Source organism: Maylandia zebra, linkage group LG4 (genome assembly GCF_041146795.1).
Source record: "Maylandia zebra isolate NMK-2024a linkage group LG4, Mzebra_GT3a, whole genome shotgun sequence".
Taxonomy (NCBI): domain Eukaryota; kingdom Metazoa; phylum Chordata; class Actinopteri; order Cichliformes; family Cichlidae; genus Maylandia; species Maylandia zebra.
Genome location: NC_135170.1, coordinates 31,340,446 through 31,353,655, shown reverse-complemented (window position 1 = coordinate 31,353,655; position 13,210 = coordinate 31,340,446). Strand labels below are relative to the sequence as shown.

Sequence of the window (13,210 nt, the reverse complement as noted above, 5' to 3'; positions counted from 1 at the left end):
AGGGCAAATGTGGACTGGAGATGCAATAAAAGGCCTTTTCCAATTCATGGGTATTTCTAAACTCTGAAAGAGCACAAGAAAAGTGTTAAAACTCAGTATAAACAGAGATCCAAGACTTCAAGCCCACAAAGCTCAGCTAAAGTGACATGGACTAGAATTGGATTTGTTTTGAATAATTTGCCTCCCACATGGCTTTTGTTGATAAATTATGGCTGAATTGAAAATTATCTATGGTTATCATAAAGTAACCATTCTATAAATGCAACAAAGAAACAACTTGTTCTATGATTTGGACCAAAACAAGCTGTCTGAAGTTCATAAAGGCCATAAAGTCACGCCTTCATCATCCAGACATAGAAATTCTCTTTTTCTCTTGCCTCAGCATGCAGTTTGATGTCTGACTAGCACGAAATCATACCTAAACGGCAAAGAAGGTTTCAGATTCGTCCTGCACGGTAACGATAAATGAAAGACTATGATAGTTTATACAATTCAAGTAAGATTACTTTTTTAAGTTTATGGTTATCTTTGGAAGAAACCATGATGAAGGTAGGAAGTCGAAGCAAGAGGTTGCATGCAAAAAAAGGGTGCATTTACATGGTTTAATTTAATAGCTGAAAGTGTGCTGCTGGGACAAGCAAGCTCAGTGGTTTATGGCGTTGCAGATATTTTTCAGGTATTTGCACCTAGAAATCACTCAGTTGAGAGATTGTCTGGCTGATGCTGTAAAAAGTGAAACTTGCCAATCTCTTACATCTTGCTACTGAGTTACTTGAGGCTGCAATAATGTGCCCCCTCTGCTGGTTCTGAAGTGCTGCTTCCCGTAACACTGAAAACTGGGAATGTGTGCAGTATAGCCATAGGGAATAGATCTTTTTGAAACACTCCACTTGGGAGTGAATGTCTAAAATGAGAAGTGGGGCTTGTGAATTGTTTTAAATGCCAGGCTTCTACTCATTCAGGGTGCTTTCTTGTGGAAGTCTTTAGTTATACTGTAGCTCAGTCTGCTGACATTTAATGCTCAGCCATTACATCCTCTGTTGCTGCTTTAGTATAGGCCCAGTTGTTACCGGTATGAATATGAATAGACAGATGTGACAGCTGGCCAGCCATATGTGACAAGCCTTTTAAATCTTTACGCCTTAATTATTCCGTCCCTTGGGACAAATATTGGCATTTAAGGTCTTAACACTCAGACCTTATAAACTGCCAGCCTCCAGTTGGCATTATCAGTCTCTTGGCAACTTCCAAGCAGACTAACAAAGGTGCTAGATAAAGGCTCACAGCTAAATTCATAACTGTCAGTTGTGCTTAGATGATTTCCTTAAATTCTATCAGTATTATACAGATCATTATGTTGCATATTTGTTTAGAGGCAAGTATCTCCTGTAAGCAGTGTTGACTCTAGAAATGTTTTAATGCTTCACAAGGGGGCTCTAAAAATCTCATGGTGGCACACTGAAATCCAAATCTATCACTGAATTAAAGTAATTCTGTTATGCCTTGATTATGTATATAGCTTTGCTGAAAACTACATCAATACTGGAATTGTATACCGATGTACCCTTTTCATTTATACACTCTGTAAAGTTACTAAAAATGGAGGTTAGTTCATCTGCTGCATGTAATATAATTAAATGATTGATGCACTGAGCATTTCTTTATTATTCTACTGCATGACATTTCATTTATTGAATGCCATCAAATTTTCTCTACCTTTTTTTTCTCCTTCCTCTTCTTCTTTAATCTTTCCCCTCACCCCCATCAGTTTTGAAAGATTAAGACTCCTCCCTGAACTTGCTTTTTCCTCTTGGGGAGTTCGTCCTTCCCACTGTTGCTAAGTGTGTAGCAATTGGGTTGTGTGATTGTTGAGGGGTTTGCTTTCTAATATTGTAGAGTCTTGCAATTTAAAGCACCTCGGAGTAGCTGTTGTTTTGAGTTAGTGCTAGGTAAATAAAATTAGAATTGAAATTTAAAAGATCCAGAAGAGCAAGAGAAATCTCTGTATGCTATAGGACAAGGATGAAAGCCAATGCTGAATAAGCATGTTTCTTGGGCCCCCAGACAATGCTGCATTAAAATCTGACTCTGTTCTGTTGTGAAAATCTGTGCATGGGCAAGACAGGAATGTTAAAAACAATATGTTTGGGAACACATTGTTGCCTCTACAGGCAAAGTAAAACTATTGTGAAAAGAACAAATCACAGGTAAAAAAAAAATGGAAAAAATATATGCTTATAACTTTCACATTTGTGAAGGCACCATTAATGCTGAGTGTATATATAATATAATTATTATGCAGGTTCTACAGCAGCACATGCTGTGATCCAGCTTCCACGTCAAAATAATTAGCTTTTTTAGCATGACAAGGCCAAACGATATTCTGCATTAATGCCCTGTAGTTGCTGCTCAGCCACGTTGCAGCCATCCCTGCAGTCCAGACTTGTTACTCATCGAATACATTTTAGCTCATTATGAAATGGAAACTACAACAAAGAAGGCGCCAGACTGGTGAGCAGCTGAATCCTGACTCAAACAACAATGGGAAAACATCTTGCTTTCCCAAGTGGTCTCCTCACTTCCCAACAGTCTAACAGTCTCGGTAAAAGGAAAGATGATGCAACATAGTGGCAAACATGCTTCTGTACCAACTTTTTTGCATCACATTGCTGGTATCAAATTTCAAATGAGCATACGTGCTTTTGAAAAAAAACAAAACAAAGTGATTTTACAATTCACTGCCTTTGATTCTTTTATGTACATTTATCACAGTCATTGTTTTTGTAGGTAGATAGATATAAAGTGTGTGTGTGTGTGTGTGTGTGTGTGTGTGTGTGTGTGTGTGTGTGTTTTATCGTATACATATTTAAAATGGCATTGTTGCTGTTGTCAAATGAAGAGGAAGATCGGAGTGCTTCTTTCTCCCAGTGCTCCCAGTGAACTGTAATAGGAGAGCGTTATTTCGTATTGATGTTTCTCCTAACTTGGTTTAAACTTACTGTACATATTGTGATAACTGCCATAATGTGTCAAGATTGTACGTTACCGTTTACCCAGATAACATTACTCTGTAACCATTCACTTGATTATCTGGTATACACTGTCACAAATAAATTTTTTTTTTTGGTCTAGGAATGGGCTGGTGATGCTGTTTCTGGGGCAGAGCGTCTAGCACTTGGACTGTCAAGTTTGAGATTTTAGTGAATGAATGTCACCAGCCAGCATCAGTTTCACATTAGCCGTGAGCACAGCCAGTGAGAAACTGGTGGCTGTGGCCCCTTGTGATCCTCTTAGTGTCACCTTTGCTGCCAGTTTTCTCGTGTTGGTTGGAGATTTGCCTCATTTCCAATGAGGGCCTGAGTTTTTAAGGCATTTTTTTTAATGCATTTTTATAGTGTGGGTATTGAGAAATCCTTTGAGAATCATTGTGACTATGGGCCATACAAATAAAACTGACTTAATTAATAACTGGAAGTCAAAGTTATAATAATTTATCATACGCTATTTATAGCATCAGTTTCCACACAGTTATATAACTCTTCAGCTATATGTAAACATGTACAATTATGAAAAAAATGATGATAACGTCACACTACAGGAGAGCATATTTATCGTTGTCTGATGCATCAGAGGAATAAGGTGCTGACATCGCTTTAAGATTTTAAATGACAACACCTACCAGCATTTAATTTATTATATTGTTATGTAAGGGTTGCTCAACAAAATGAAGGTGGATCTGTTATTCTGTCTCTAAATCTTTTTCTTTCTTTGCCTCTCATCTTCTGTCTGTTCCCCCTCTTGGTCTGCCTCACCTGGGTCATCCCACACATTCTCATTTCTCTTGTTATCCTAGGCTCTAATTTCAGTTGCTGCGGTAACCCTGCGGCTCCCTACACTTATGCCTCCTCCCTCATCTCTCTGAGCTCCTTGTTAAGTGTGGCAGAGCTGGTTAATGATTGTGTTTTATTTATATTTTTCCTCCGGTAGGGTTCCTTTTGATAGGGCACGCATGCCTTGACTCTTGAATAAGCCTGGCTTTATAGTATGTCCTGTATCTTCATTTTATTTCTTTCTCGCTTACTCGTTTGCTTTCTTTCTTGCCCTTTATTTTCCTTCCTTTTTTGATTTGTAGCTGGCTGTCTTGTGTTTTCTTGTTTTTCTCATAACAGTTAGCTGTCAGTCGTGCAAGAAAACCATCTCTCAGAGACACGAGGTGGACTCTCACTGCTAATGCAGTGCTGTACTCTGATGCAAACTAATTTGCTCAGTGTGCCTTGTATGATTGTTTAAACTTGATCTACATAAATGCAAACAGAGTTTCGTTGAACTCTCAGTTCATGATTGGAGTTCAAAGAAACCTCCCGAAACAGATGAGAACTAATACCTGTAACTGGTATGGGTGCATGATATTCACTCCATAATATTTTTTTATTTTTTTAAGATATCCAGTAATAGCTGTATTTTTCTTGCGCATTTGAGCCACTACTGTATTTTTCATTTACTTTTTTTGATACACTTATGCATGTTGGCATTTGCTGAGCATATGGAGTTTTTTCTGCTATGTTGAAATACTGACCTCTTCATTTGAGTTTCTTTATAGACTAGGGAAAGAATGGAAAGGCAGCAAGATATGCTGAGTAGGGGAGGTGGTGAGCAGCTGTTGTGCTAGGGTGGCTAGAAAACTTTCACAATGTTATGATGGCACAGTATCAAGCCAAGCAGTTCAGGTTGTTTTCACCAAATGTCCTCACTCACACACCTCAGGATGTTTAAAGTAGAACTCCCCATTGACAGTCTAACTGTAGCACAGCATGCTCCTTGCTGCACTGCTTGAGCTGATGTGCATCCTTCAGGCTTGGGTGATGTGGTCTGTTTTACTAAACTACTGGTGTTTGATTTCTGAGTCATCCCTGAAGACCTAGCTCTTATCACCAGTGATGATCCTTGACATAAATTTTGGTCTGTATGATACAGAACGTGACGTGTACTCTCTGAGCATGTGCACTTGATTGGAATGGGACTTACAGTCATTGACTTGAAAATGGTCAAAACCAAGGCCAATGGGGTATTGTCGTCACCATGCTGGGTGGGTGCCATGGACAATTAAGTTTGAATGTGAGAACAAAGAGATGTAGGAGCTTAAGATTGATGCTGTTGTTGTACCAGCTAAAAATCTGGGTTTGAATCTCAGTGACCTCAAAGTCAGAGTCAGAGGTCAAGTTTTCTGACGATCTTGTGAATGCGATAACTGAAGAACACGGCGACGTAGATTTTTGAAATCAATAGGTCTGCCTGATTGGAGGCTGAAGCGTAGCATTGGTGGTCTCCAGTATTTTTTTTTTTTTTTTTTTTTTTTTCTTCAAATATGCTTTTTGCAGTTTACCAGTGTACTTCGCTGATATATCTTTAATGCTTGATATATATTTGTATACCCACTGAAGTCCTGTTTTCTGCTTGCTTGGAGATGATTACACATTACTTCAACTCAAATATAGAAGATTAAATTGTCCTAGTGTGTTGTTCTTTTTTTGATCTCAGCTAAATCTTACTACTTGTTAAAGTTAACAATCAGCAAAATGTACTTGAATATAACTACGAAAAAAACTTCAGCCTATCTAATTAGTGTACTGACTGGCAAATGGTAAGATGCCAATGATCTGACTGACTGCATACCAACAGATAGCCCAGTTCACTTTAATACCAACCAGTACAATACTGTTCACATACTGTATGACTGGACTGGTTCATGCTTGTTTATTGTCCAGCACCACTTTCCTTTTTCTTCTATTGTTACATCTTTCATTCTTCACTGTGTCTGATTTTGTTCCTTTCACAGATATCTCTGGGTAAGGGCACAAAAGTTGTTCGAGATATTTTATCGACAAAAAGTGACCGGACTAGAAACCAGAGTACTTTTTAATTTTTATTTTACTTTGGTAGCAACTCTTGTGGGAATCATCATGGCTCTAGTTATGTAGTTAATGAGATCTCACTGTGAAAACTGCAATGAAATATTTGTGTTTGAAAATTCTTTTTGCAAATATGAAGAAAATGGCTCATCCAGACATGTCCAGCCTGCTTATCCAAAGTTACAGAGACTGAAATCTAATTTGTTTTGACATCTGGATTTTGTGTTTGTGTTAGTTTTTGTCTTTAAAGACATTCCTTGCTTTCTTTCTCCCTTACTCATTTTGTGTCTGCATGTATGCTTCCATTTATATCCATCTCTTTCCCCATTCATTACCATCTTAAATAACTTTTTACATATTTATTATGTTTATATATTTAATGTTTTTCTTTCTTTCTTTCTTTAATGGGTGCTGTCTTATGTTGTTTTTTAGGCTTGTCATTCTTTTTTTTTCTTTTTTCTTTTTTTATCTGCCTCCATCTCTAAGTCCATCGCTGTCTACTGTTGCCACCATCCTGGCATCTGCCAGAGCAGAGAAAGTCTCTCTGGTGCTTTTGATTGGCTGTTTAGAGATTGGAATGTGCCTGCCTGACACAAATGACTTCATTAGAGAGAGTGATAATCTCAGAGGGGGTCTTCACCAAAGGCATTCTTCAACAAAGGCCATTTAGACAAAAGACAAAACATTTGAAATGGTTAACGTGAGTAATTTCAAATGGCAGAACAGGCGAGGAAGCTGAGTTTTAGTGCTAAAAGTTTGATAGTGGCAGGAGTGTTCTCAGAGATAGTGAAAGAGAAGGAGATGAATTAGGGAAGCTTCAATTCAGAGCATAACTGTTGGTTACGGTCCCAGATTTACTGTGAAGATCTGAAATGTCACTGTGTGTGTGTGTGTGTGTGTGTGTGTGTGTGTGTGTGTGTGTGTGTGTGTGTGTGTTTGTGTGTGAATGTGTGTTTGTGGTAGTCTAGCAGCTTTATCTGCCTGGCATTTCCTGTTTTCAGAACTGACTGTGGTACCAAGCAACATCTGATGACCCTCCAAAAGGCTCAGTGCTGCAGAGAATACTAAGGGGAACACTTGTAACCTTAACACAAATTAGAAAGGCTTAGATTTGGAGGGTGACTCACAAGGTTTTGTCACCTTTACTAACACCAGCAGTTATTTTGCAGCTGTTATCTTAATAGTTTCATGGGAATTTGGATTTGATTCTGCCAGTGCCAACTTTCCGTGAGCTCCCTTGTGCAGGTAATGAACTGATCTCAAATCAGGATGCTGGCTGATTAATATAGATGATATGACACATTTCCAGCTGGGTGGTATCAGCTTTTGGCTGCAACTTTGCAGTCTCTTCCACTTCAGTGGTGCAAGGATAGAGGTTGGCATTTAGGTGTCAGGAGACAAACAGAGATGTTCGTCTGCAGGCACCCAGCGCCCACCACTATCTCGACTGGGGTTCCTCCAAGTAAATACTGAAAATGTCAGCTCAAAATTACATTTAAGTTGAAACTTTTGAAATTTTAGCATTTTGAATGTCATATCTTTTTTTTGAAAGAGAAAACGCCATAAAATTTATTGAAGCTACATTAACAAACCATACTTGTTACAAATGAAACATTCAACTTTTATGCAAATGATCTAAAAATGAGAGCGAATATAGTTTGAAAGAATAGACCGATGCTTGTTTACCTGTCCTTTATTTCTCTGACATTTCTCTTTTAAAGGTTTATGTATCCTTGCTGTTAATGCTTAGTCTGACCAACAGTGTTTTTATCTGTTAGTGCTACCTGCATTTCCATTCTTATTATCAGGGCTGCGGTTTGGCACTTTACCGAGTGAGATGGGTAATTTTCAGCCCTCGCTGTATAATATCTGTGCTCTTTAATGTATAGATAACAATGTGTAAAAGGTGAGAAGATCACTTTTGGATTTAAGAGTTGGTCCATCTTTTAGTAATTTAATGAAGAGCATTTAAAATTCTTCCTGAATATAAATGAGTGTATGCATGTGTGGGTGTCGGTGTGGGTATGTGTGTAAGCGTCGTAATTGGGAAGCAGAGTGACGTTGGGGCACACAAAGGAGCAACCCTTGTCGTACCATGTGTAACCGATGGATGGAACTGAACTTATTAGCACAACTACCTTTTCCTTTCTTTTACTGAAAAGAGCAACAGCAAAGCAATAAGACAGAGAGCACTGCATCTGTCTCCAAATCTCATCAATGGTCTGTGAGACTGCCTGGTTTCAGTATGTTTTTGTGAATTCTGTAGCTCTATTAAATAAAGAGAGGAATGAACTTTCTTAAATGGTTCATTCATCTCCTAGAATTACTTTGTTGACAGTTTATATTAAATCATGCATTCAGATGTATTCTCTTATTGGATATAAAGTACCTGTGATTGTATAAATTTAGGAAGTACATTAGTACTAAGTCTATTTCTTTGTTCTCATCTGTAGGTACTTTAAAATACAGCCTCACGACTTGCTTCGGCTATTTCTTAAGAATTAACTCTTCTTGTTGATGTTAGTTTTTTTTTTTTTGGATTCAGGAAGCCAGTTTATTTGGTCAAGCTCACTAATACAGACTTGGGCAAATTCAAAACATAACCTAAGCTGCAAGTGACTTGAGTCTCTGTGTGGTATTTCTTACTTGTCTGAGTCATTTTGCTCCCTTTAGACAATGTAAAATGATACTTCTGAGATGCCCAATCAGCAGGGAATTGTATCACTGACGATCCAAAAAAGTCACTATTGGAGAAAAAATATGTTTTGTGATGTTATACTACTGTGATTAAGAGTCACAAGAGAAAGTATTACTAGTTACTAGTAAGTAACTAGAAATACAGTTGGAGAAATCGAGAGAAATGCTGTGCTGTTTGTTTTAATTCCCCCATTTCATTTTCCAGGTTTTGTTATTAGTTTCATGTATTGATCTACTTTTGGAGTTGATCCATATTTGGATTTGAATCTAGGAATTTTTGGGAAGAAATCTTTAGGGATGAGATAAAATTAGTCATATTGGATCACATCAAATTGATACAGGAAAGATTAGAAGACGCGTGTTGTTTTTTGTTGTTTTAAAGAAAATTGAAACACAAGTCATCCAGATATCTTTCCGGGACTCAAATCATTCATGGTTTGGCAGTAGTTTTTAGCCTTGGTTGAGCTACACAGTCTTGGACAGTTCTTGTTAACATTTGTTGAATTATTCTTGATAATTGTTCTTGTTGACATCTGGTAAGAAGCAGGAATATTGTTCCCCAAGGTAAAGACGAGTGGTAGTGTGAGAGAATCCCAGCGTTGACCATCGATGACATTAGAGCACCCTTGATCCCAATATTGCTGCACAGTGATGTGACAGTATGACACATTAAGCGAACAGTTGAACCTAATTGGCTCCTTGTGTGTGGGTGTGTTGGTGTGTATCCAACTGGGATTTATGTCCTTTGTAATGCTAATGGAAAGACAGCAGTAGGGATCGATGTACTTTACAAAAAGACGTTCATACTTTACATTAATATTTGGTTCATTGATGGGTTTTCACAGATTTTTTTTTTTTTTTTTTTTTCCCGTGTGAGAGCAATACAAGAAGAAAAGATAAATTGGTGAATGGTCAATGGCACTTGGTATTTGAAGACATGCTTTCAAAATTCTACAATATTTTCTTTTCCGCCCCCCAATCCAATATCAGTGGATTCACATGTGTTGTCATTGTTCTTTTACTCTGCAGACACACGGCTCTGTTGAGGATGACATCCCACAAATTCAGTAACTTGTACTGCTGCCGGCACAGTTCGTCATTACAATTGTTGGAGAGTAAGGAGGGAATGGTAAGGAGGAAATAAATGGAAAAAATGGCAGAAAATCTCATTGTGCCTGAAATTGCTTCCTTCCTACACCACTGTTTCTACATAGTAAATATTTTAAGCTCTCGGTAGTTTACTGTGAGATTTTGGAATCATTACTGTATATGTAGCCCACCACTGTTATCTTAAAATCGCTAGCAAAACCCTGAATCTGCTTTTTTTTTTTTTTTTTTTTTTTTTTTTTTTTTTTTTTTTTTTTTTTTTCCCCCCTTCCCCTGAAAGAGGATTATTTGTAGCTTTATGGTACTTAAAAGTATAATTGTCACTGAATTCAAACTCAAAGCTACTAAATGCAAGCATAGGCAGCCATTCTAGACAGAGCACCATAGTGAACATTGTTAAGGATAATGAAATTATTCCTTGCTGAAATTAAATCTTATGAATGTTTGGAGATGCACAAAGTTGCTTGGATTTCAAGCCATAATTAAAAGGGAAACAAAAAATGGAAAGTGGGTGTGCTATGGTCTTAACTTTAATACCAGCAGAAAATGCTGATCTCCTGGGAAGTTTCCACACAACATTCTCTACGGTTTACAGAGAAGGGTATGAAATTGAGAAAATATACTGTGGGCAATAGTTATCTGGATCAAAATGCCTGTTTGACATCAGAGTTCACAGGAGAAAGGTAGTTTGGCCACTCTCCTCTGAACTTGAGACAGACTCTGTCACTCACAAACTCACTCATCACCCCCAAGGTATGCAGAAGAGTGTGTCTGAATGCACAAGATATCAACCCTTGAAACACATGGACTACAGCACCAGGAGACCACACTGGGTGCCATTCCTGCCAGCTAACAACAGGAAAACAGGCTAAATTTGCATAGACTCGCCAAAATTGGACAATAGAAGAATGCAAAGGTCTCAGTTTTTGGTGGTAGGGTCAGAAAATGCTGTAAACATCATCATGGATCAATCCTGCCTTCCATCAGTGGTTCAGTGGGATATTTTTGATGACAGGCTTTGGGGCTGTTAGTACCAATTGAGCATCGTTTAAATGCTACAGTCTGTCTTGAGTATTGTTGCTGACCATCTCCATCCCTTTATGACCCGAGTGTAACCATCTTCTGATGGGTGCAAATGGCTCAAACTGGTTTCTTGAATATGACCGTGATGGCCTCCACAGTCCATAGATCGTACTGGTAATTGGAGATTTGGATCATGGATGTGTAGCTGACAAATCTTTATAAGCTATTGTGTTAATATGTACCAAAATCTCTGAGGAATGCTTCTAGCATCTTGTTGAATCTGTGCCATAAATAATTAGGGAACCTGTTAAGGCAAAAGGGGTCCAGTATTTGTAAAGTGTACCTAACAACGAAGTGGAGAGTAATTCAATATATAGGTTTTTTTTTTTTTTTTTTTTTTTTTAATTGAATTTGTTTTATGTGGGATACAATTTAATAGTCCCCGTTTACTAATTTTCAGGCCTACTCCAAGTTTCTCATTTTGCATAATGCTTTGGTCCAGAAAAGCTGAAACCTGTTGGCATACAAAGAAACTGACAGAGTGCATACATGATGTCCAACACCCTTTGTGAAAAGAGAAGGATAAGAAGAGATTAGACAAACGAAGGGGATAAAGATAGAGCTAAAGACAGGCTTTGTTTTTGGTCCCCTTATGAGCCAGGGATCCTGCTAATTACCAAGCTCTCTGGTCCTTGCTAAATGTGTTTGAAATCCACTGGATGCAGATAATTGAGCTGGAAATGTGTTACATGACAAAGTCATGCTGAAGGACAACCACTAAAAAAGGCCTCCTCTCCATCGTTTTCTCTGTCAGGCACACTTTTGATATAAAACTTTCTCAAATGATTCATTCCACAGTGTTTATCTTTGTTGTTTGTTGAGATTAAAGCTTAGGGGATGCTTGAACCACCTTTTGTGATAAGCTATAGTCAAAACGGAGACAGGTCAGTGGTGGACGTGTCAGACAGGTCTGTGTTTTCTTGTTGCTGAATAATTGCTTTTAGTTTTCAATTTAGGGATTTGAGCTTTTTAAAATCCCTCACATCATCATAGCAAAGCAAAAGACTGTTTTTATAGCCACAGGCTGGATGTGTCCATCTATGCATCTCAAGTTTTTTTTCTCAGCTAAACAGTGTCTTGTACTTGAGTTTTTGTATAGCCTAAGTCTCAAATTGATTTCGGTGCTTCATATAAAATTGATTTACTGACTTGGATACATAGATCCCGGGCAGAGATCAGCCTCCCCTGAGAATGTTGGAGTAAAGTGAAAACAAGGTGAAGAGAGACTCCCTGTCGTTCCATTTGCATTTTAATTATAAATTGCATCATTGCACCGAGTGCGGTAACAAAACAACTCTGCCTCTCTCCATTCACTCCTCCCATTTGCTTCAAGCTCAGCTCACTTCACGAGACTGAAACTTCGTGCGGAGAGCCTCTGCTGGGCAGAAATTAAAGAGGGAGAGTTATATGTAAGAGAACAGTTGGTGAAGCTGAATGAAGCCTTGCCTCAGTGAGTGTATGAAAACGTTATACAAATGATGTTTGTATCAGTTTAGTTTAGAAGAAATACATTGCTAAAAGAAGATTTTTGTTTCGATAGTAAGACAGACTTTGCTTTGGGCACTGGAAAAGAAGACAGTGAAAAACCTCTGGACTTGCTGCAGCCAATATCATTTTGTCATTTAAAAAGCTTTTCTCTGTTATCTTGGCAACATGGGCCCACTATGATTTGATGTCTGTCTCAGAGTATATAATAATTTTTATTTTTTCAGGGCTGCAAATTTTCTCAGCAGGTTTGACTGTTTCTGCTGTGTGTCTTTGTGTGTGTTTGTTTGTGTGTGTCTACGCTTAGGAGTATTAGTTTGTCACTTGTGTTGTCAGTAATTATGTAGAGCTAATTGATCACACTGGAGAAGTGTACAAGGACAAACTGTGTGAATGCAGACTGAGAGGCTTGAGATGTGGCCCATAAAAATCCAGCATAGCATGGCACATTATTTACAGGGGTTGTATTTCCGTACCACTTGCAAAAGGTACCCCATATGTGAGAGAAGTCCTTTATCTTTCCTGCAGATTTGACTGATAAAAATGTTACATTGGAATGGTTTCTATCGGAGTTTGCAAAATATGGGAAAAGAATATTGCCAGTATGCAAACAGATTAATTTGCATTTTTCTAATCCTAAAAGGCAGAAAAGCAGTTGGCATGTGTAAGGAAGTATACCAAGCCATTCACTTTCATATATTTATTCACACGTTGCATCTTTGTGTGGGGAAAAAACTTTGAACAGACTGCAGGTGTTTTGACACACACAATTTGAATAGTGTTGGGGAAAATCAAGAGGTTTCCCATTCTCACATATAGTACTGTGCAAAAAATCTTGAGCCACCACTCGTAAAGTAGTCTTGTGTTCTCCAGTTTTTCTTTCATTTTTAAAGGTGGGAAATGGGTAGAAAACTGAGGTATGCCAAATT

The 13,210-nt window shown here is 38.1% G+C and overlaps 1 protein-coding gene across 4 annotated transcripts in view; it reads left to right on the top strand.

Moving 5' to 3' along the window:
- Window positions 1–13,210, top strand: part of spop (speckle type BTB/POZ protein) — a 96,896-nt gene that overhangs the window by 21,210 nt on the left and 62,476 nt on the right. The gene's annotated exons all lie outside the window — the stretch shown is intronic.